This window comes from Condylostylus longicornis, unplaced genomic scaffold, assembly GCF_029603195.1.
Source record: "Condylostylus longicornis isolate FDR11 unplaced genomic scaffold, ASM2960319v2 ptg000010l, whole genome shotgun sequence".
NCBI lineage: Eukaryota > Metazoa > Arthropoda > Insecta > Diptera > Dolichopodidae > Condylostylus > Condylostylus longicornis.
Genome location: NW_026577979.1, coordinates 13,506,593 through 13,532,419, shown reverse-complemented (window position 1 = coordinate 13,532,419; position 25,827 = coordinate 13,506,593). Strand labels below are relative to the sequence as shown.

Sequence of the window (25,827 nt, the reverse complement as noted above, 5' to 3'; positions counted from 1 at the left end):
CTAAATATTTCTTACTTTAATTTGTCGTTATTAGCACATTTCCAACAAAATCGAAAAAAAATGTACTCATTATTTTCATTTTGCGCGTTTAATTATTTACGTTCGTCCATCCAAAAATTATTTGCTCGCTTTAACGTAGAAAACTGACACTTGCTACTTTTTTTAAAGAACTAATTACTCCAGAACCTCTAAAAGTTATATATATATAAAGTATGTTGAAACGTTTATTTTGCAAACTATTTTTAAATTTTCAAAATGGAATCAAAATCATAGACTAATTTTCTCTGTTTTATAATAGGAAATGGTAAAAACTGCAATGAAAATAATTCTGAATTAAAATTAATGATTATTTTTGAACCGTGTTTTTTAAAAATTGTTACTTTTTAATTGAAGGTAAGCTGCAGGTGTCTTAATTTTTGCAACTTCTACATACTTATTAATAAATAATTTCTTTCGTTAGACGAAGATTTGCACTACTTCCTTCCTCTTCCAAGTTATCACCTCCCAAAATTAGAAAGAAAACTAATAATAAATGTCTTCTTATCAGTAAATATATGTACATACATAATTATTTATTTTAAATCATGTAGGTATTTAATTAGTAAATAATTATCTTGCTCTTTTACGTTTAATATTTATTTAAAATTGAGAATAATGTCAGCCTAAAAGTATGCAATATTTTTACGTAATATGTGTAGGATTATAATTTTTGTATAGTAATAGACTTACTCAGAATACATAATATGTAATTTAAATAGAATATTGCATTTTAAAACAGTATTTTCACTTGTTTAAGGGAAATGTGCTGTTTAACAACAGCTGGTTTTATCTCACAATTTATTTAGGTTTTTTTTCTAAAACCAGACTTATATGTGTTGATTGCTTGCTTAATAAACGCAAAATAAAGTTAAAATTAAATATTTTAATCTATTGTTTTATTTGTCCTTGCAATCAGCAGTTAAATTTTAATATTGATGTCATTTGAAAATTAAAATAATTGAAGGTTATATTTTAAATTTCTAATTCATATTTTCAAATATTTATTTTTTGTGTTTTAAAATAAAATTCTAAATTTGAATTTAGAAAAGAGAGAACAATTTCTGTTTTTTTTTAAACTCAAGAATGATTCAGTTAAGTGTGTATAAGTGCATAAAATAATTTTAAAAGACAAAACATAATGTAAATTAAAGTATTTTAGTCAAGGTTAAAAATTGTAGCTAAAATATATTTCGGGCTAATGAATTTAGTTTTCTTTTTTAGTATTTATTAAAATAAATAACTGATAGGCTTACATAATATGTGTAGTTTGTTACAAACAATAGTGGCCATTACTTAGGACACCCTTTTAAATGGTTTGCTATAAGAGTCAATTTTGGATTCTTCTTTCGAACATTTCGACCAGAACTATACCGATTTCATATCTAGTATAGTTTTCTAATGTTAACATCAAGAGCAAGAGAAATGTAATATGCACTGTAATAAAAAATGTAATCTAGAGATCAAATTAATTTTGGAAGCAGTGTACGCGCACTAGTTTGTCTACTGTTCAATACCATAACAAGTTGAATGAATTTCACGTTGACAACACTGTAACGAACCGAGTGTAAAGTACTCAAAGTTAAAAATATAAAAAATCAAACAACGAAAATATCACTTTTATAATTATAGCAGTTTTTGATTATGAACATGTCTGTAATTGATGTGCGTTACATAACATCTACCAATACGAGTATACTTACATGTGTACATATAAATTTGTTCGAGTACTTATTGTTTACGTATCGTTTTAAATTCTTTTGCAATATTATTTAAGCATGAAAAATAAATAAAAAAAAATTTTGGATTTTTTTTTTTTAAATAAAATAAAAATTAAATTTTAATATTTCAAAAACAAACAGAAAATTCATAAAAATAAAAATATTCATGTCTGATGAAATGCGCGCCAAAAATAATAACAAACATAAAAAAGCGTACAGTTAAACAAAAAATAGCATAAAAGAAAAAAACGTAAATAGAAACCAACATGTTTGATTCAATTGTTGCAAAATAAACAGTAAAAATAATTTTTTTTTATATAATTTTCACTTAAAAATACAATTTTTTTTTTCTTTTTTTTTTCTTTTATAATATTAATGAGTAGAAAATTCAAAATTAGCAATAAGTTAAAATTTCAATGAGAATGGGATTTCATGCACATGAACTGAGAAGCAACAATAATTTATCAAACACCAACATAACGCAAAAACGAAAAACAAAACAAGAAAAAGATGGAAGAAACGTAAAAATAACAAAAATTTTCCGTCGATAACAAGAAGCGAAAAGGAAAAAGTGGATTTCCTTTCCATTAAATTTATTTACATTGGAAAAGTTTCAAAATATTTTTACACGTCTTTCGTTATTGTTTTGATTTTTTCGATTCATGTTATTGAAATTCGATTTTGAATTTATGGCGGCAAACAGTAGTGGCATGTCCGCGTTTACAAAAAAAAAAAATGCGTTATCATTAATTTTTGTTTTTGTTTTTTGTTTTTACAAAAATAAATTGCACACAAATAAATTGAAATGGTGGTGGTGTTATTTAACATTAAGATGATGGAAAAATTTTGTACTTATCTATGCTTTTTTTTTGTCAAAATTAATGTGATCATCACAAATGGCTTTTTTGAATGTGTGCTAGTAATTGTGACCAATGTGTGAAGGTTGTCCAACTATGAATATACGATAAAATGAAAATTTCAGTAATAATTCACTTTTATGTTTGCGTTGCAAAAAAAGTTCGGACCTCAGGCCACATAATATCATCAAAAATATAATAAATAAATGAATGTATATGTATGTATGCAAAATATAGCCAGTGTTTATACGACAAATGTGCTTCACGTTTCTTTGATGAAAAATTCTCTAAAACAAAAAGTCGCTGTCTGAATGTATAATTTAAGACTTGTTTGATGTTTGATCATAGCTTAAAACATGTTGTTAAATGTTTAAAAAGATGTTTGAAAATTTTACTGTATACAATTAAATTTATATTGTAAACATAAAAAATTCAAGGAAATTAAATAAAATAGAATTTTAAAAGCTTGTTCTAATTTGGAATTTCGATGTCAAATATCTTGTTTGTTGCTGTATTTTTTGACAATATGGTTAAAAAAGTGATAACAGACGGTCTTTATAAATAGTTTAGCAGTAAAAGCAAGGGAATGAATCTAAATCATTTTTGATGTTTTCGAAAGGAAAATACTTTAATTTTTACATTGTTAATGATATTAGCTCTGGCATCTAATTTGCAGCAAGTTTGAATATACAAACGATTCAGCTTATGATTTTTAAGTTGTTTCAAAACTCAATGTTTTTGCGATTCCAGTTCATATTTCGTGTATACATTCTCGTGTGCAACGTTTTGTTGACACACTTAATTTTCTATATGTTTCTTTATATGTGAACCTATATTGATATTTCTGTTAACCCTGTTTTTTCTTTTGTTATATTTATATACTTACATATGTGTAATTGAATCTAATTACCAAATTGTGTTAACATGAGACTACAAAATGGTGGTTTTACACATAACGTACGCATATAACTTTTGCGTACTGGTTTATTATTTAGAAGTGTCCACGAGTTCATTTAAAATTTGCCAATAAATTTCCGTTTTTCGTTTTTTTTTTTCAACTTTTCATAATTGATATTTAATTTTTATTAAATTATTTAAAATCTGATGATTACTACAGAATTAATTACTGCAATTATACAGTGTAATCTAATATCGTCGCAACAAACCAAAAAAACTACAAAAACTTTTTTATAAATTCTTCAAATTCCATTGGTAAGGGAAGGATATTGAGCTTTAAGTTACATACATAGTATGTGTGTATATTATATTGTTTTTGTGCTATGTAGAGTACTTAAGGCGAAAATAAGCTTACATTTTGTACATTTAAAATGAATATACGTAAATATGTACTTATGTATGTTTACTTATGTATTTAGTAAAACAAATAATTATGCATTTTATGCAAAATATAAAAGTATCTGGTATTATTTTTGTTTTTACCTGTTGCTGTTATGCAACGTGATTGTTTATTATTTGTTTGTATCGTATAATATGTATGTATTCATGTGTATATGTAAGTATATTTTTATTTGTTTATGTTGGTTTTTTCTTTATGAGTTTCAATTATTCATAGTTTTTTTTCTTGGTTAAATTAAAAGCAAGGAGACATTCAGTGGTAACAAAACAAAGTTTATATTGTTATTTTAGAATCAATTTCAAACGTGATCATTTTTTTTTTCAGAATAAAAACTGTAGTCCAAGCTATAATCTTAATTGCTAATTTCGACATTGAATCGTATTGAATCTTAAAACAGAATAAATGTTAGCAGGCATATCCATGCTAGCCAAATAAAACTCTATTTGCCTTTGCTCCACTTCTTGATTGAAATTGCATTATAATCAGTGTTCATCTCGATTATTCCAAAAAAATCATCTCTCATTTTTTTTTATTGATAAATTCATTTGATATAAATCGTTTCATAAATTTTTAAGTCCTATCGAGGAGAACAAATTTTTGATTGAAGATTTTACATAACTATTGTGTGTGTAAATATAGCGACTTAATAAATTTGTTGATAATATAAAATTCCAGAACATAAAGGATTTCTCTCTTTTTTCTTATCATAGAATTACACTTTATCGAATAACTATAACGAATTCAAAGAAAAATTACAATACTGTCAGTTATGAGTGTTGTACATTTAATTTGTTTTAATTACTTTTTTTAAAAAAAAATTTCCAAAATATTTTTTAATATTATTTCTTGGTATAGGGTCTTCATAGTATTGTTTTTCTAAATCACATTTATCGTCTCGCGTCTATTTCAAAAACTGTTTATTTTTGTTTATTTGTTACATTTTCTTATTAACTATATCTAATTTATATATAGATACCATAGATATATACAGTGAGAGAATTAAATTTCAAGGATAATGCCTTAATTTTAATTGAATTCGGAACAGAAGCGATTTCTGTTAATATTGCAATTGATTATAATGTTAATATTGTACTCGCATTCGCCACGATTTTCCTCCACATCTTATTGCTACTGTGTTAAATAACTAATTGCTAATTGTAAACTTCTTCTTAAATATCACCATTCTGCCAGTTGGTGTTTATTATACGTTATGTATATAATTCCTGGAGTTACGAATCTTTTAATATTTTTTTAATTTCCATCATAAAATAGAGGTTTGCTTTGAATCATTCACCGTACTCGCTTTGTTTATCACCATTAGACTTCGCAATATTTTCTAAAATGAAAGTCTGTTAAAAAAATACACAATTTTGATGATTTTAAAACATTTTCAAAAGGTGTCTGCGTACGAATTAGTCGCATCGCACTGTATATACATATAGTACATTATCTAGTTAAATAATTTATAATATGCTTTGTAATTTTTCACGCATGTTAACCTAAATATTAAATATTAAATACGTATACATTAATTTTAAATAATATTATGTTGGAAAATGTTTTGAATTTCCTTGTTTTCATTATTATTGTCATTATATTGTTTATAAATTTAGGCATGTGTATATGTGTGAATTTGTAATTTTAAAAAAGAACTTCTTTTTGTAAAATAATTTATGAAAATGAAACAAATTTTATGTTTTTTAAATGTGTTCATTAATTAATCATTGTTTCAAGTTTTTTTTTGTAATTTTAAATATTTGAATGAAATTATTATTCATTCATAATCATTGAGGTTTTTTGAAACATAACAAAGTTATGGGGAAAGCTAATATTAAACTTGAACTATTTTTAATTCTAATATGAAAATAAAATTTTCTCTCAAATTTTTTTTTAATACAAATATTGTAGCCTCTGATATTTTAACAAAAATATTTTGTGTAAAGTCATTAAAAAAAATTTTATATAAAAATAAATTTTAAGTTTTACAACAATTTTATTTACGAAAATGCGGTATTTTCCATAAAACTCAAAATTTTTATTAGGAAAAAATGTATGTAGTCTGTTTTTTAAATATTTTAAATTTATAAAATTTGTTTATGTATTTATTTTAAGTTTCTATGGGGGTCAATACATTTTACGACGTTGTTTTTAATTTTATTAATAATTTTTAAATGTTTATTGTTAAAGTATTGATACATTCGTATATGAATCGAAGTTGTATAGTTTATTAAGGGCAGACTCTTATTAATGGAGAATTATTGAAATTGAAAATTAAAAAGTGGGCATATATAAAAGAGCTATCAACAGTTTGTTTCAGAAATTGAATTGTAGCATATTTTTTTTTGCAAAATTCTCTAAAATTGTTGCATCTCTATAAGTATATCGACATATTATGAGACAGTAATTTTTATTATCCTATATTTTTGCTCTTTTAGGGTTTGCCCCTCAAAGTATGCATGTCATGAAATTTTAACAAATACAACGCAAACAATGCAAATCGTAAAAGTTTGGTGTCGACGTTTTCTCTATTTCGTTTAATATTTAATTTTCGAAAATTTAAATCCTCAAGTAGTAGGAATTCAGTTTTGATAACATTACAGGTTAGTGAGAAAAGTGCCTCTTATCTCTAACCATATTTTTTATTCTACAATAGTTTTGCTTTCTTAATATGGATATGAACATGAAACTAAATATTATTTTGCATATAAAAATCAATTTGCTTCAAATTCCCATATCGTGTTTCTTGTTGTTGCATAGCATTTTTTATCTTAAATCTAATTTTGTGTCTTAATTTGTCCCAAAGTGTCTCTTTCATTGAAAAACAAATAAACTAAATTGTAAAATTTTAAAGCAAAATATTCTGTTTATAAGAAAATTAATTAAAATAATTCCATTCTACGTTAGAATTTTCATTGATTTAGAATTTTTAATATTAAAAGTTCTTAATTAAACGATATCTTGGTTTTTCTATCAATTAATTTCAGAAGGCTTCTTTTTATAGTAGTCAAACCCAATATTATTATATTCTCATCTACATACATACATATTATGTACATAAATGTGTTTTAACATTTATAAAGCCATTTATTCTAAAAGTAATTTGCAATTCATATAGTTTAGCAGTTTAACTTTCCAACGGAAGTAAGCATTGTATTACAATGTTTTTTTTTTAAATCTATTATTTTTTTATTATTATTTCTGTTTTACCGCTTTTTTTTTCTTCAGTGGAAATTACCAAGTGCAACTTTATGAAAATTTTATTTAATATTTATTAAATGTAACAATTTAATACACAATATTTAATAAATCGAGACAAGGTAAAAATCATTTGTAAAATTATAACCGTGAAATATGTAGATACAAAAAGGAAAATTAAATAAAATTATTAATTTCCATATTTAACAACGCTTTCAAATTAATTTTATTTGAAAAAAAAATATTAAATATTCATGTAAGTTTGTCGACACAATTTAAAATCAATTTATATTTCATTTACATATATTATGTATATATATATGAATGAGATTGATGCAAACATACAAAAAATAAAAAACAAATGTAATAATCGTAGGTGGCAAAATAATTGTATATTGGACAAGGTGGTCTGTATTTGTTTTACTTTTTTTGAAAAGTCTGCCTTTTATAATTAAATTTATTGCAACAGCAACCTTCCCGGGATTAAAATTTAATTCATGGTATTTTGCTATGCTTTTATTTGATTATTTAATACTAATTATAGTCATTCATTGTCTATTAAATTGTAATATTTTATGGATATAGTAAAGGAATTAAATAAATCTGAATAAATTTTGATGTTATAATATTATGACAGAAAAGGTTCATTTTCAAGTTCAATTTGATTATATATTATAGATTATATTATATGCACTCACATATGTACATAAAATATTTTAATAATTATTACTATTTCAGTACAATGAATGTAAAATCTATTAGACTTAATCTTACATTCATACATATACATATGTGTGGTAATTCTGCGTATGATTAAAATATTCTAAAGAACAAGTATGACATTAGTTATAATGCAAAGAGTAAATTTCAATTGAGATTTTTACAAGTTTTTTTTTCCATTTCATTTCCAATGAAATTTCATTTGTTTGCAATAATATTGGTGTTTTACGTTTTGATTAAATTTCATTTTAAAAATTAATTAATTCATTGGGTAATTTATAAGTATATGATCAATATATAATGATATATTTTGAAAGTGACAAAAGAAAGTGAAAGATCATTTGCAATTCATTTCCAAACTCTTATATTCAAAGAAATGATAACAAATAAATGATCCAAAGAAAGAAATGCACAAAAGATCCAAAACAATCATCATTTAGACGCATCAAATCCACCTATTAGATTGTCCGGTAAAATCGTCACTAATTTGTTCAGGACGAGGAATGAAATGGTGGAGATCAGTTAGGGTTAAAGTTTATTAGTATGAGAGACACAAAAAATTTTATGGAAAAACAAAAAAAAAAAGAAAAAACAGCAAAAATAAAAAAGACTTCGACTACAATACCCCTTTTTTATAACCCATAGTTAAACATAATTCAAATTCCTAGAAAATACAGAGAACTCAAAGCATACTTACCAATACAAAGATCAAAACAACTAGAGTTAGAATAGACGGCATGAAAATAATTATATTTTATGGAGAAATAAAATTCAAACTATGCAGTTTTTCATTTTTATTTACAATGGACTTAGATTAGTTTCAAAATAATGATTTTAGTATAAAATTATAAAAAAGTTTATGCAAAAATCTACAAAATATTTAAGATATTTTTGCATTGTATGTCAAAAAGCATATGATTTCGGGATAGTATAATTGAAATGAAGTTATATAGAAAGCTTTTTACTGTGTTGTCCGTATATAAGTTTAAATATGTATATATACATTTTTAGTTATTTTTCATTATTTTATAGAATAAAAATATATTTAATTTGCTTTTAATACTCTATTAAATGTTAATTAATACATCGTTTTTCTATAGCAACATAAAAAAAAATTGTAACATTATTCTCCCCACTATCTTAAATATGACTAAGAAATAAAGTAGGTAATTCGAAAAGTAGCACATTTCCTTTATATATGTACCTTTTTTAAAAAACTTTTTTTATTTTACTCTGACATCAAAGTACGAGTATGTCCTCCTATTGAATATAAATACACAAACGAGGAACAAAAATTATAGAAATAAGCATTGCGTTATTTTAAGAAAGATAAGACGGTTTTTTAAGTTGGTTTAGAAGTGAGGCATTTTCTATATGTTTTATAGTAAAAACTTAGAAGAGTTCACAGTTTGAAATTGCCGAAAATTAAAATTTTTCTTATTTTGACAGAATAATAACTTATTTAAGGAAGAAATAAATTTATTAATATCTAACGCCTGCTAAAATTTAAGATTTTCATATACCTGTTTCATAAAAAAATTTGAAAAAGATTAATTTAATTCAATTAATTTAACTTTAACGCCCGCTATATTTTAAGGGAAAAATGCATTACATATACACGATCGACAAATTTAAAAATTACTTGTGATTGCATATAAGTACAAAGTTTCAATCATGAAATCTAGTGAATCAGGTTTCGTTTACAATATTTATTGCGGTTATAGAATTAAAATGATATAGAAATTTAATAAGAAGAAGTGTAAATGGACAGACATGAGCACGAACAGAATCAATTTTATAAGCAAATTTTGCTTTACAATTCTGTTAGAAATGTTCTTAAAAACTAACAATTTTCGATTTTTTTTTCTTTTTTTTAACTATTCAATATTCTTAACAATTTTTATAATAAATTATTGTATAATTCTAAATAACCATAATTTAAATATATAATTTGCTAATTAATTTTATTTGATTTAAAAAAAAGAATAATGAAATATTTATTAAAAAAATTTTTTCTACGTTGTTTCTATTTTTTTTGTTCTTATTTTAAAAGAAAAAAAAAACTATACATAAAGTAAAGTGTTTAACTAAAAACACATGCTGCTTACCATCAGGGCCATTTTACTACCACGTCTTATTATAAAATACAAATACATGTGCATTTAAAATAAATAGAAAGAAAATAATAAATACTCGTGACGTGATTATAATTCACGTGAGGTGAGTAACTGATAATCAATGTTAGCTCACAGTGTACACATTCGAATGGTGGGAAATTAAAAAGATCAAATTTATTTTTTCTTCTTATTTTATTTCATCATTTTATAAATTTACTATTTATTATACATAGATATACTTGTATACTTATATTCGAATATTAATGTATTCGTGTATTAAACTAAAAAAAAATCTAAAATTAAAATTTTTCATTTTTTGTAATTTTATTCAATTTTTTCTTATATATTTATTTATTTATTTTTTTTTTAATAAGACGCAGATACAAAAATTTGACGTTATCTTAATACATGTACACTATTCTTTAATAATGATAATATAAATAATATAACTAGAAAAAAAAACGATTGAATAGAATAGAAAAAAATCACTTATCACATAATATTGCGATACAAAGTAGAAAATGAATATACGACTAAATTTAAATAATCATTTGTAATCTTCTTTTTATATTTTAAAACGAGAAAATAGTATTTCATGTCAACTATCAGATATTGACAGCAGTAATTTAGAATTAATTTATAAAAAATTTAAGAGTTCTAAACAAAGAGCTTGTAATAAAGTCCAAGTTCAACATTTGGCAAGCTGACTTCAGATAACGCTAAACAACTTCTCAAACAGCTCATTTGTGATGTGTTAATTAGCGGTACTTAAGTTTACAAAAAAATTTATTGGTAGTTTGCAAATTATATCATATTCAAATGTGACTTAATATTTTGCATAGTCACTGCTTTTGATGTCTAGCTTTTTCTGATTTCCAAGTTTGACTAATTTAACTAACCACTTCGAAAATGTGTTAGGCCAAATATATATATATATATATATATATATGTATATATATATAAAAGTTATTAATTACTCTTATATACTTAGTCATTGAGCTTTGAATAAACTCGTGTCATTGAGTTTCTGAGCATCTGTTTTTTTCCGGCAATATTACTTGTTATTCTTGGCCCCATTCTATACTTACATATTATGTTTAAAAATTAAATATGAAATAATGGGCATGTAAAATATGGGGAAAAGAGGGTGAACTCTAAAAAACACGAATCTGGAAGAATACCAACAAAAAAACAGGGTAATAAACGTTATGTTCAGTATTGAAAACTACAAAAATGTTTCCATGTATACAATTTTGAGGACTGACAATTTAAATTAAATTTTCTTTGCGGCGAATTGAGAATATTGAAAAAAGTTCCAACAACTCTTATTCATTTTGTTTTACAAATAGAAAGTTTTCAGCCTCGTCAGAATTTGGCTTGTTAAAAATTTGATATTTCGCTCTCTCTCTCTGTGTAATAATGTATAAAAAATTGGAAAAAAAAGGATTTCACGTTTTCCACATATTTTAGTTTGAAGGGTTTCCATAATGGAAAGTAAAATTGGAGAAAAGAGTTATTTTTTCTACGGTTAAAATAAAAATTGAATGAGAAATTATCTCAAAATGTAGTTTTTAGAAACACAATGATCGCGAATTTGAGAGCTGTTTTTCGGTCTTCGATTGACACTCTTGATTCTTTGATTGATGTCTTCACATACATAAAACTAATATTGAAATTATACATTTCAATATTATCAATGGTGAAATAAATTTTTTATGTCTCTTCGAAAAAATGGTTTACCCCTACATACATAGGAATACAAAAATAAAATAGTCAAGCTTAGAATAAATCGAAGCATATGCTTCTTTTTTACAAGTTAAAATTTTTCTTCAATAATTATTTAGTTAAATTTAATACTTATATAAAATAATTTATGTTTATATGTATGTAAATGTATGTGTGATGATAGTTTACAATTTGGGGATCACATAGATCACATTTCGTTTTTTCTATCTCTTTTACATTAAAGAATAAGAAAATATTGAACCGGAATTTTTATATTTTTACTTTTAATTTTCGTTTTCTTTCTTAATGGTCGTCATCGTCACTGCGTCCGTAATACAACGATCGAAAATTAATTTAAATGTCATGACATTAAAATAAGAAAAATGAAGAAAGGAGTATTGAAATTTGAGAGTGCAAGTAGGTATTATATATTATACATATGTATATATATGTATATATTTTCAAGGTGTCACTCTTGATCTCTTAGAGGTGTCACTCTTGATCTGTTAGAATTGCATGAATTACTTTTTTTCTTGTACGAAATTCTATTATGTGGAGAGAAATTTAAAAATAAAAATTAATATCAATTGTTAATTCAACCTAATATTCTGTACAAAGTTGTACAAATTTGGAAATTCTAACTAGAGTACTTTCTCAATGCAGACACCATCATTGAACTTGAGTACGTAGTGGTTTGATCAATATCCGTCAATGGAACATCAAAGAGCGGTTATCCACTTAAGTAATACCTTTTCTTATAATTAACTGCCTTAAATTCTATGGAGTTTCATCCCTCCTTATTCTCAATTTTAAGTTATCTATTTAATTAACTTTTTGACTACAAAATAGAATTACATATTATATAGGATTACCTTCTTCTGTGACAACACTAACTGTGAAATTTAAACTATGTAGACATATGATGATCTCAAATTTATTTTTTAAACTCACCCATTTTAAGTTTATATTCCTCTCTTTAATAATTCAATTTCAATGTTGAATCTATGAATCTAAAACTAGCCTTAAAGTTATTTTAACCAAAGTTATTTTAATTATCATACGATTTCATTTTGAAAATGGTGTAAATCTTTTTTTCTTGCAAAATTACATGCACTACATGTATTGTATTTATATGTATATATAATATACAATAGCAAAACAAATAATATTACATTGTACATAATAGAAATCTGTTAGGCTCAATTATTACATTGAATGATTTTAAAGAATTTAGCACTTTTATAATTAAACATGTTAAATACCGGATATTTCTTTTTAGTATTGTGTTAAAATACTAAAAGTGGAATATAAATAAGTACTAACAATTGAATAAAAATTAAAATTTACTCTACCAACTATAGGAAATATTGAAAATTAGTTACACACATTAATTTTGTTTATAAAAATTCTAAAGAATTTCATAGCTTTATCACATAATGTATGTATAAAAAGCAGCAACTAAGAGAAGATATCGTCCTAACAATTTAATTACTGTGCGTTGTATTTTTATAATATTAGTTTAGGTACTCTGCATTATCGTAATTTCCAATTAAAATTTTGTGCAGGTATGAGCGCTATGTGACGAGTTTTAATTCCTAACATTATTTGCATCAATAAAACTAATCAACGACTTTTGGGTTCTCATCTTACTATATGATACCTTGTGGTTAAAAAAATTAACCAATACACAGTTCAAAGTATTCAATACAGAAAATTCGATTCGTAATGTTGGAACAACATACATATATAGGTGTGACATGTAATAAACTTTCGTATAGAACTATAGATTATCTCATTTATAGTGTTACAAATAAAATATTAAATTTAGTATACTATCTTCCAGCATAAAATGTATTTATATGTCATAGATTTTTAAATATTAGAATAATTGTTCAATTATTAACTTTACAACATTAAAAAATAATGCTGCTAAATGATGAAATCAACTCCATTCGGTTTAAGTTATAAAAAAGGTCAATATTATTTAGGAATTACAACCATTATTGAACTAGAAATTTTAGTTGTATTTGTTGAGTATTTTAAATACTCAACTTTCAAAGCATCGTTATTTTGAGTAATTTATTCGGCCGTACGTTATTGTTATGTTAAGTATCATAATAATTCATAATTTGCAACTTTAATTCTTAATACATAATAATATGTTCAATTTTCAAGCGTATACTCAATTACTAGTTTTTTCTATAAATTCTAAAATGGTGAATAGAAGGTTTACCTCATTCCCGAATGTATATCATAAGTCCCATTTTATGGTATTACGGTATTATTAGAATGGTTTATGCGAACTGTATAGTCATATATGAAATTGAGTATATGAGATTGTCGTTTAAAAGATTGATCGTCGTATATCAGTCGTTCACATTATATGAAAAATTCTGATATTTACATAAATACATTATGTTGATATAAATGTACATATGTACATATATGTGCGTAAATTTTTCATTTAACAAAATCATTCGTGACAAGTGTATAATCAGCTTTTTAGAATATTAGTCAACATACATGCACACATATATGAACGCATAGTTAAATTTACAAATTTGAAATAAAATTTATGCTAATGACGAATTGATTTAAAATATTATTTAATATTTTACATACATATGATTAAACAAAAAAATTGAATTAAATAAAAATTTTTTTTTTCTTTTACCTTGATTTTTTCTTTCTTAAAGGATTTTTCATTAACATCTTGATTTGAAACAACTGAATAAATATTTGATACGTTTTAACAAATATTTAATTTTAAATTATGCTACATAGCTATAAAAAATTTTTATTTATGTTCAAATACTCTCTTATATATTCATTTCAATGTATATTATGTACATATGTACATACATGTGTATATATTTATGTATCAAATAAAAATTATAAATTATAATAACTTCACATATATAAAAACGGGTATTACACGTTCTATAAGGGGCTTATCACAGTATTTAAAAGAAATATTTGATTTAATTTTAAAAAAAATTCGCTTACAGTAACTACATTACTTTTCAGATTCCAATCTTCAAATAAATTTAGATCTTTATTAAACTAAGTAATAAAATTTTATTAGCTTGAATGTAGAAAAAGCGAATGAAAAGGCATCTATAAATATTAGGCGGAAGTTACACTACAAATAATGTTAGATAATGAAAAATAAGCGAGAATCTCTTATGGAGAAAACTTTTCACTTGTGTACTTTTAGTTTTGCGTTTAAATGTCAAATATTTAAATTTAAAACTAAATACAATGACATTTTAACGAAAATTTTCTATTCAACAAAATTCTATTCAAAAAGTCAAAAACTAGCTCTTTGTGAATTTAAATATAAACTAACATATATTAGTAATTCTTAGCAGACATAATATTACAAAAAACATGGAGAATTTTCCTTGCGTTTCAAAAACGCACTTTGTGCAATTCGGAACTCGTAACATTGTAAAAAATTTTTTTTCAGATAGCATACAGAACGTGTTACATCGTCAAAGCTTGCATTTATTTTTTTTTTCAATATTGCCAATATCCAGTTTTTGACGATCTTAGCAACTATGATCTAACTTTACTAATCGCAATGAACGGGTTTGTGTTTCTTTGGGACATAAACTAATCTTATATTCGAAATGTAGTTGGCATTTCCTTTTAAAACGCCTAAAATTGTTTCATAAATATAAAAATGTCGAAAGTTATTCAAAAAGTAAAATCTGTTTAATTTTCACGTGATCTAAAATTTCTGAAGATCTAGAATATTGAATTTCTATAGAAATGACTATATTAAATGTATACACATGTACAAATGTATTCTTTTTCTACTTTTGCCGTTCTATTCTAATTTTTCTAGTTTTTTCTTGTTTTGTTTTTTTGTGTGCGCGTAAAAAGAAACACGGAAATTCTTAAGATATTTTTGGCTCTAAAGCAATTAAACCACAAAGAAAAAGAAATAGTTTTTTCATTTTAGTTTTTCTTTTCTTGTAGTTTTCTGCTTTTGTGCTGGAAAGTAAGTGTATCACTTCGAAACAACGCGATAACAGAATTTTTTTTTGTTCATTCTGCGCCGTTATTCGAATATTCGCGCTTTTTATTGCAAAACGTAGAATTTGTTTCCTTTTCTATTTTTTCTATTTTATATTTGCGGAATTTATTTCAATACATATATTTATGTACGTATGTATAATATGTATGTAAACAAGTATGTATATATGGAGCATGTGTTAAAAGGTATATATATAACGTGTACAATATGTTTATATGTATGTATGTACCATATTATAAATAAAATTAAAATTAAAATTTTCATGAATTGTAAATTAAATTAAAAATTTTATGATAGCACCTCCACACACTATAAATGGTTGGCTTATCGAAAAGAAGAAAAAAAAAATGAAAAAGAAGAATTAGAAAAAAAATCTATAGTTTCGTAAGCTTTTTTTTCAGTCAGTCGGTTTTTTATTCATAGAATTTGCTTCTTTGATAATACGCGGCAGTTCTTGATAATTAATCGATACGTAGATTTTTTTACTATTAAGTAGGTAAGTATATATGTATATGTACATATGTATGTACATATTGGTAGGCAAAATATAAAAATTTTGACAGTAAAATCTTGAAAAAATTTATACATTAAGCTATCTATAAGTAAATCAAAGGGTTATTCACATATAACAACTACCTTGATATTTTAAATGACAGCTTATTTATAGTGTTGAAGAAGTGCAAACCAACTAAATACGTATTTTTCAAACAAATGTCAGTCGATCTATTCGTTCCTATTTCCCAAGGTCTTCGGGCCTATTTCTGAGAAAATAACTTAAATTTTTGTTGTCAAAATGTGTCTGACACTGAAATGTATCAGTGAATTTTTTAGCAAAATCAATATTCAAGAACTGCATTACGAGAGCACAAATAAAAAAGATTGACTTTTACAAAATTCGATATTTTAGTTGGGTTTAATAGGAAACTAACCAACTTTTCAGTAATATGGGATTCCACAATGCAGACCAATAAGATGAAATTTACATTTTCGTACTGAAATTAACAAGAAATTTTTAGTTTTTTTTTTTTTTTTTTGTCAGAATATCTCAATAAAATGAAAAAATTTGCCGCCTCTAAATTTTAAATTTTCAGTTCAATAAAAATTAAAAAATTTTAAAAAGAAAATTAATAAGTATAAAATTTAAAAAAAAAAGAGTTCTATTGTGTTATTATCTATATGTATGCATATGTAGTGTGTATAGTTTGGTATGTTCGTATACGTAATATGGGCCCATAATCCGAATAAGGTGTGCGAAAATTTGCGATAATTTTATTTTCAAGGCTACAATTTTTTTTATGGGATTCATGTGTAAATATAAAAACCTGAATGGTCATACTATATTTAATTTAAATAGTTTGTATAACATTCTGTAGGAAATTATGTGAAATAGAAATACGGATTTGAATGAATGGAGAATATAAAAAAAAATGGAAAGTAATTTAGAGTTTAAATTTACTATTTAAATTAGAAAGGATTGTCACATAGAAACACACTTCACTAAATTCAAAAATTTGCAGATTGAAATAAACATACATACATATAAGTACATAAAAGTATACATACCTACATATATATGTATGTATGTATTTCAAAATATTTTCCGTGTCTGGAATGTATTTAAGTTACTAGACCAGACACGGAATTAAAATACACACGGATTAATTTATACATAAGAATTAGCTTGCATTTTCACATAATTGCAACATCAAAATATTTGACTGCTTTAAGTGTATATGTACATGCTTATATGGGCTGCCTCTGTTAATCGCTAAAGCTGTAGATGAGTAAGAAATTGTTCTTAACGTGCAAGAGAGGGTGAACAGGGCCTGTACGGCACTTTACGCCTGCAAAAAGATGGTCGGCAGGAGGTGGGGGCTGAAACCTAGAATGGTTTTATGGTTATACACGGCCATTGTACGACCTATATTAACTTACGGTTCACTCGTGTGGTGGCCGGCGTTGGGGAAAGCTTACAACTGTACCAAGATCGGTAGGGTACAGAGGGCTGCATGCATAAGCATTACGGGGGCATTGAGATCGACGCCCACGGACGCTATGGATGTACTCCTCCATTTGCTTCCACCAGACATCCATATTAAGAATCTGGCCGCGGCAAGCGCCGTTAGACTCAGAGAAGCTGAGTGCTGGCACGAAAGGCCGTATGGCCACGGCAATGTCCTTCAGTCACTACCGGACGGAGTGGTTGCGGATGCTACGGACTATTGCATCCCTAGACTTGAGCTTGACAAGAAGTTTCGGGTTGAGCTTCCGTCTCGCGGGCAGTGGAAAAGAAATCTTCCACTGCAAGGCTTCGATGTTGCTCTCTTCACTGACGGTTCCAAGGATAGGAATGGGGTCGGTGCTGGAGTATTTTCGGAGACTCAGAACATATCGGAGTCATATCGCCTTCCCAACGGGTCAAGCGTGTTCCAGGCGGAAGTATTCGCCATATGGAAGGCATGCGAAATCCTGGGAAGGGATTTGGTTGTGGCCCGGGAGGTCGCAATTGTGACGGATAGTCAGGCTGCGATTCTGGCTCTAAATTCGCCAAAGATATTCTCAAAGTTGGTAGGGCTTTGCTACGATGAGCTGACGAGATTGTGCAGTCATCATAGTATCACCTTACTCTGGGTTCCGGGACATAGGAACATACCAGGAAACGAGCGGGCTGACGAGCTGGCCAGATGTGGGTCGGAATTGGACGGCTCCAGGGCCGAGCGAGTTCTTGTCCCTATAAACACCATCAAAACTGATATATACCGCTTCCAAGTGGCATGTGCGGACCGCAGGTGGAGGGGCCTGAGCACATGTGCAACGGCTAGGAAGACGTGGCCGAAATACGACCATAAGAAATCAATGAGCCTCCTGGCGATGCCTCGACCGGACATAGCTAAGTTAGTGGCTGTGTACACGGGGCATTGGCCTGTGGGGGATCATGCAGCTAGGCTGGGAATTCCCTTTAATACGTCATGCCGCAGTTGTCGGGAGATAGACAAAAAAGAGACGCTTTTTCACTATCTCTGCGAGTGTCCGGCTCTTCAAAGGGCCAGGTTGTTGTCATTTGGGGAAACGGACATAATGGAACTGGGGAACATTTCTAGTAAAAGTATCGGGGACGTAAATAAGTTCCTTAAAAGAACGGGGTGGCTCTGATCGCTGGCCCTGGACCAACGTACTTTGACAACCGGGTTTCACGAGGCGGTGGTAGCAAAACGGCACGTCGGTGCTAATTGGGGTGTTGGCCAGTCGGGTCGCACCGGCCACTCTAACCAACCAACCAAGAAATTGTTCTAAAAAATTTCTGCAAATTTTAACAGGAAATGCAAAACATTAATGATATTATAAATGTTATGAATTTTAATTTAATAATTCAATTTAAATTTGTTCAACTTGTACTCGTATGCTTTGCGTATGATGCGGAATTGTACATATTATGACTGAGTGAAGTGGGTGGAAGCGTGAGTTTAAGTTTCGATATTTATAGTACGGCGCGACTTTCTATATTTATCCAAGGCATGAAAAATTTTTAATAATTTTAATTTGCTGACGACACCGAAAAAAAACTAGCAAAAATTTTTTCAATTATAACTTTTGCGCTTTTTTTCGCTAATATTTTTTCGATTAGAGAGTAAAAACGAATAAAAGAAAAAAGAAAGCAAAAAAAATTATCTAAGGTAATGGCGCCATATTCTTTTTTTTTAGTTTTTATAGATGTACATAAATTTATACAAACTATCAGAATTATTTGCATATATACAAACACATAAGTTGGTATAAATGTGTATATTTTATGTTATATTGTATAATTAGTAGACTGTATTAAATACAGTACAATTCATTTTAAATTAAATACTATTTGCCAACAATTTTGCTTTTTATAAAGAAGTTAGTCTTTTAAAAAAAACTTAATTTTATTAAGTCTCATAAGGTTGGTAGCTAGGTTTTCGTAGATTTTAATAGTTCAAATTTCAATAATAATAAATTTTAAATGAATTTTTTCGGGGGTAGTCAATTTTAAAACGGCAACTATTTATTTCAGCATTTAGTAGTAGTAGTAGTAAGACAGGCGTTCCCGCCTGGCTACAATTACTGGCTAAACTACTATTTCCCCATTATGTTTTTTAAAAAGTTCAATTTCGTGCCTAAATTTGGATTTGAATTTAAATAAAATTTGGGTATGAATATTTTTATAGTAAACGTTACGGTAAAACTTTGTTCATGGAACAGCCAAATTGGAGTTATCTGATTGGAATCATTTGTGTTTTTTATTTTTTTTTTGTTTTTTGATATTTCCGTAAAAGAATGAAATTCTTATGCCATTTAATCTATCATTCGGTAATGAAAGGGTTAAAAATAAGAAATTGTTCTTTACGCGAAGTTTTTCTCAAGTTATTTTTCAGCGAGTTATACTGTATACATACATATATGTTAGTAGTAATTGGTGATAGCGTATTATCACTATCTCTAGCATACAATACATACATATACATACATACATATAATAAGTATATGTATTTATCTGTGCGTGTATTTATTAGAAATTTATTATACTTACTAATAGTTTCCTTGGAATTTATTTCCAGATATTTTATTTGCAATTTAACAGATTGTTTGAATTTGATGGTGACGATTCGAATAATTGACAAATACTTTAAGTTAGATTTTATGGATTATGGAAATGTGTACAAACATACTATCTATATATACACAATATACACATTTTTATTAAATATTTATTTTAGCTGTTTTTTCATTGTGAAAAATTCCTTGAATTGAAATAAATTGAAAAAAAAAAATTGAATAAAAAAAAGGTGCTTTCGTACATGAATTTTTGTAACACTTTTTTTTTTTAGTTATTTAGTTAATATAAACTTTTTTTTTAGTTTATTTACGAACAAGTTTTTTCTTTATTAATATTATTTATTTTGTTGTACATTATTAACCCATATATTTAAATAATATAAACAGAAATTAAAAAAAAAAGAATCATATTTGACAACTTAGACTTTAGACGCGTTTGAAATATGTCTCGGGCAATTATTGACAAAGAGCCACATGTTATACGCATCATCAAATCTTTTACAGTTAGATATTAGAAATGAGAATAGGACATACTAAAATAAGAGAGAATTTTTGTATATTAAAGACTTCACGCATCTTATAAATCCTAAATCTAAATATTATAAAATTAATGTTTCAAAGAGTAATTTGCATGTCGAACGCTGTTTTGTATAAAAGTGCTGTCGTAATAAAAGTAAAAACTAACTTACAAATTTTTAGTTAGAGCTTTTTTATTCTTAAACCCTTTAAATTGTTATATACGAATTCTAAAATAGTTGGGACTAGTTTTTAAAGGCAATGCAGTTTTGTATGGGAATTCAGTTATATGCCAAGGATAAAAATGAGAAGTCATCTAGTGGCAACTACTTCTTCGTGGAGACTTTTGTAGTTTGGGGTTTTTGCACCAAGAATGTTACAACAAACATTCTTAACTATCATACGGCAAATTAAAAATTGAGCGTTTTTAAAAAACATTGTCAATACAACAAACTATACATATATACACTTTCGTATCTATTCTGCTTTAAGTATTGTAAATGTTTTCACCAACAATTTTTTTTCACAATTTTACAAGTAATGTCAATTGATATTCAAGAGCACCACATAAAATTCGATAATATTAATTCTAACTTAAGGTTAGAAATGTGATGAAATTATTTAATTACAATACAATAAGTTCAGATTGATCACTAAAGAATTCGATACACAATCTTTGAATAGTGTTCTATAATTAAACTTTGAATAGTTATTTTTCTATAATTAAAACAATCATTAAAAACATTGATTAATAACATGAAATTTTCAAATGCACTAATAGAGATTTGAACCGACTTCTAAGTTTTTTCTCTATTCCTAGGTCAACTTTCATTAAGTTTAAAATATATTTTTTTAATAAAAATAACTTACTTCAAATGACTAATTAATGTGTCAATTTAGAAACTAATTACTTCAGCTATATTTAATGTACTTATGTCTGATCTGGCTATATATACATGCAGCTATATAACATCTATTCTGAAATCAATATTAACAATTTCATTCTATAAATTAATGTATTTAACGAGTGATTTTTAATGCATTTGATTTTTTAAATTCAAAATAAACTCACACAGAATAATTGAAAATATGTAAATCGTTGCCATCATTACATTTTAGACGATAAATCGTTAGTCAAAATTATTATAGTTCATATAAAAAGATTTTTGACCATATATTAAGTAACCAATCCTATGAAATGAGAGGCCTAAAAAATCAAATTAATTCCTCAATGAATGCGACCTAATAATTTAGAAAACAATTAAATTAAAAGATTCGCGTTATATAAACTTAACGAAATGGATACAAAATATTTTAACCAATTGATTGGCAACACTGTTATTGATTTGATGAAAAAATTATATGTGTATGCACATACATATGTTTATGTTATGTTATATTTTTCCAAATGAAATTTATTCCCACAACACAGTTTACGCAGCTATGTATTATATATTTATATTACTTATGTGCTAATTGTTAAATAGCAATAACAAGTCCATTAATGCAATTTTCGCTTGTTAATATTGACATTACGAATTGTGTTTTTCCAACGTAGATGCAAACTAAATAGATACATATGCATAAATTATATGTGTGTAAGTGTGAATGAATAGTGGACTAATGGACTATGGAGTAAAATTTTGCTATAAAATTTCGGTTTGACTCATATTTTTAACACATTCATATACACAAATAAATTTTGTATCATCATTTGATTAAGAATCTAATTTTAAGCAATGGTAGGTACCAGTAGGTACATTATCACCGTAAATTACTCAAGGATATCAAACGTGGCGGCACCACTCATCGTGACAAAGATTATTAAAAATATTATTACGTGCATAAAAAATTCTACAATAAATCAATTGAAAACTAATTATTCATTCCAATGCATGCATTTAATGATATTTAAAATTTCATTGAGGAAACAAAAAAAATTTTTTTCATAATATTTTATGATTAATTAATTATTTTATTGTTATTTTATTTATTTTGTTTATTTTATTACGAATTTATTTAGAAATTTTCAAGTATAATTTTAAAGTTATTATTAAATTTATTTTTGGCGCCATCTTATAAATTGCATATTTACTTAGATACATACCTATGTATGTACACAATAAATATTTTTCAAGTGCCCATATTTATAACTTTTTAATCTATAATTAAAATGTACAAAGTTTGTATATATGTATGTATTGTTATATATGCAGGTCGCTACTTTTGATACATAGTATTAAAAATAATTATTTTAAAATGTAATTTTTTTTTGTTATCATGCCACTGTTATCATGGCTCTTTAAATTTTCAAATGATTATTATAAAACGTGTCAAAACGGTAGATCTGTTAGTATTTGTTTAGTATAAAACAATTTTGTTATAGTATTTAATTTAATAATATTAAATGTTGGGTTCTTTATACATATGTAAATAATGAAAAACATTTTTTTCTTACTATTGGTGTAGTATTGTATACCTTGTTAAATGCACATAGATATGTGTTTAAATATTTACATTTATGTATGCATATGAAAGTGTGTTAAATTTGGATCATAATCTCATATCAGATAACTATCATAGTAAAAATGTGTGAAATTTTGATTCATCATTTAATTTTAAATTTATTCTAATTCATTTTTTATTCATATCGAAATTATTTTTAATCTGTTATCAACTCATTCGGGGAATTATGATCAAATAACATGGCAGAACAAATGGGTAAGTTTATTCATAAATAGAAATGTAATACGAACAAACTTTCTAAAAGAAGCGTTTATGTATTCTGAGAGTTTTATTCAAAACAGAAACTCAATTAGAGAAGAAATAAGTTAACAAAATTTCTGTTAAATAAAAGTTTCTGTTATTATTATTGCAAATGACAAAAAATTTGAAATAATTTAAAATTTTTCCAAAAAAAAACATTTGCGTACAATTTTTTGCTCACAATTACTTTTTAGTTTTTTCTCATATTCTCTTTTTTCTCTCAAATTTCATCGCTTTTAATAATTTTGGTAAAAAAAAAGTATAAATAAGTAAAAAAAGACACAAATTTTCATCACTTTCATTCAAATTATAAGCGAATATGTCAGCCACATTGATTTTAAATTCTTAGCGATAATTAAGTAAGCGAAATTTGAGTATGTTAGAATCTATATTTATATATGAATTTTTATGATTATGAAACCACAAGATTTTTGCGCAACATTTTCTAAAATTATACAATTTTTTATTAATTCAATTTAAATTTTACAACAAAGTTGAATTGACGAATGCTTAAAATCGAATTATTACATTTAATAATTACATAATCGATTATAAGTTATCAATTTGTTGATTTTCTTTACATGATGTACATACATATGTATGTATTTGCGTTTTTTAAGTAAATATTGCGCCTTAAGTGAATAAACTATATGTTTTTGTAATAATACCAGTTTTTTTATAATTCGTTTTTAAATACTATTTTATTTGTTTATTCTATTTACCTTTATTAAATAGGTGTTGTATACACAGTGATGGTCAAAAAATCAAAACAATTTTATAGTTCGACAGTATACATACGTATATATAATATTTCATTTAATTAGTGTTCGATTTGAATTTAACTTTAATCAATATTATGCCACTAAATTTTAATAAAATCAATAAATTACTTAAAAAATGATTTTTATTGAAAAATTACTAATGTTTCATTTGCCGCCAATCAGGTACTTCATAATTATCATAATTATCAATTTTTACATTCACAGAACGTTATTTAGAGTATGTGCTTGCTTTTCTGAATTTGTAAATGCTCTGAAAATTGTATTTTTAATTTTCGATAATAATTTTCTGTCAAAACAATAGCATTATCATTACACTAAATTATTGGAAAAAATTTAACATTTTAATTCAAATGTGTTATTCAAATATTTTGTTTTAAAAGTTCAGAAACTTTGTTAAAATATTGCACAACCATAGTTTAAATGAAATTTATAAGAACTTAGAATTTTCTGTGATGAAAATAAAAAACTTCTGTCAAAAATATTTTATTCCCTCTTTTGGTTTATATTTTTGGTAATTGAGCACTAAACTAAGTAGGTAACATTTTCAGTTAAATATTTAACTATTTCGCGCCGCAAAATTGTACCATGGCTAAGAATTTGGTTTAACTATAATTTGATAATTTATTTTAATTTAAGCAATGATTTTGGTATCGCATTATAGTTTTACGAAATAATTTTGAATTTTTTTATCTAATTAAAATATCTTATAGTTGTACTGAAAATAACAAACATTATTTTTCAATTTCATTCAGAGTAATTTCCCTCAGCGATAATAAACGTTTCGTTTTATGTTACAATTACGCTTTAAAACGAAAGTGTCTACGATATTCTTTTATCGCTATATAAATACAATAACAATAATAAAAATATCAGGTACAATAAAAAAAGGTAATTTTTTTTTGTCTTAATAATTATGTTTTGAAAATAAAATATTTATAGTGTATAAGAATGTGGGAGCACGTGTTTGTAAGCGTGTGTTGTATGTGCATTTTAGAATTTCATTCATTGTAATCCCTTGTAATTTTATTTACTTTTCCTTACTTTGTTTTCACTTTATTTTTCATTTTTTGTTTTGTTTTTTATTTTCATTTTTATTTACTTTTATTATAAAAAACACTTGTGTAATCTTGTAATCACTTTCATATTTCAACTGTGTATTTCTATTTTTGTTGTTATTTTTTCAAAATTATAGTTAACGGATTGACATTGATAACTAATTTTTTTTTATATTTTTTTTCTTTATTTTCAGATTTTTTATTTATAAGGAAAAAATACAATTTATATTAAATTAGAAATTCAAAACTTTGAAATTTCTAACTAAGGTAAGAAATTTTATTAAGTAAAAAAATTGGAAATTTTCATAAGAATTAAAACAAAAATGAAAATAAACTTTTTCACGACTAAATTAGAGT

At 25.6% G+C, this 25,827-nt stretch overlaps 1 protein-coding gene across 1 annotated transcript in view; it reads left to right on the top strand.

Annotated features, from left to right (window-relative positions):
- Window positions 1-25,827, top strand: part of LOC129619085 (myc protein) — a 135,447-nt gene that overhangs the window by 8,553 nt on the left and 101,067 nt on the right. The window contains exon 2 of the mRNA XM_055534169.1: window positions 25,665-25,737. The gene's annotated coding sequence lies outside the window, so the exon portion shown is untranslated. The remainder of the gene's footprint in view (window positions 1-25,664; window positions 25,738-25,827) is intronic.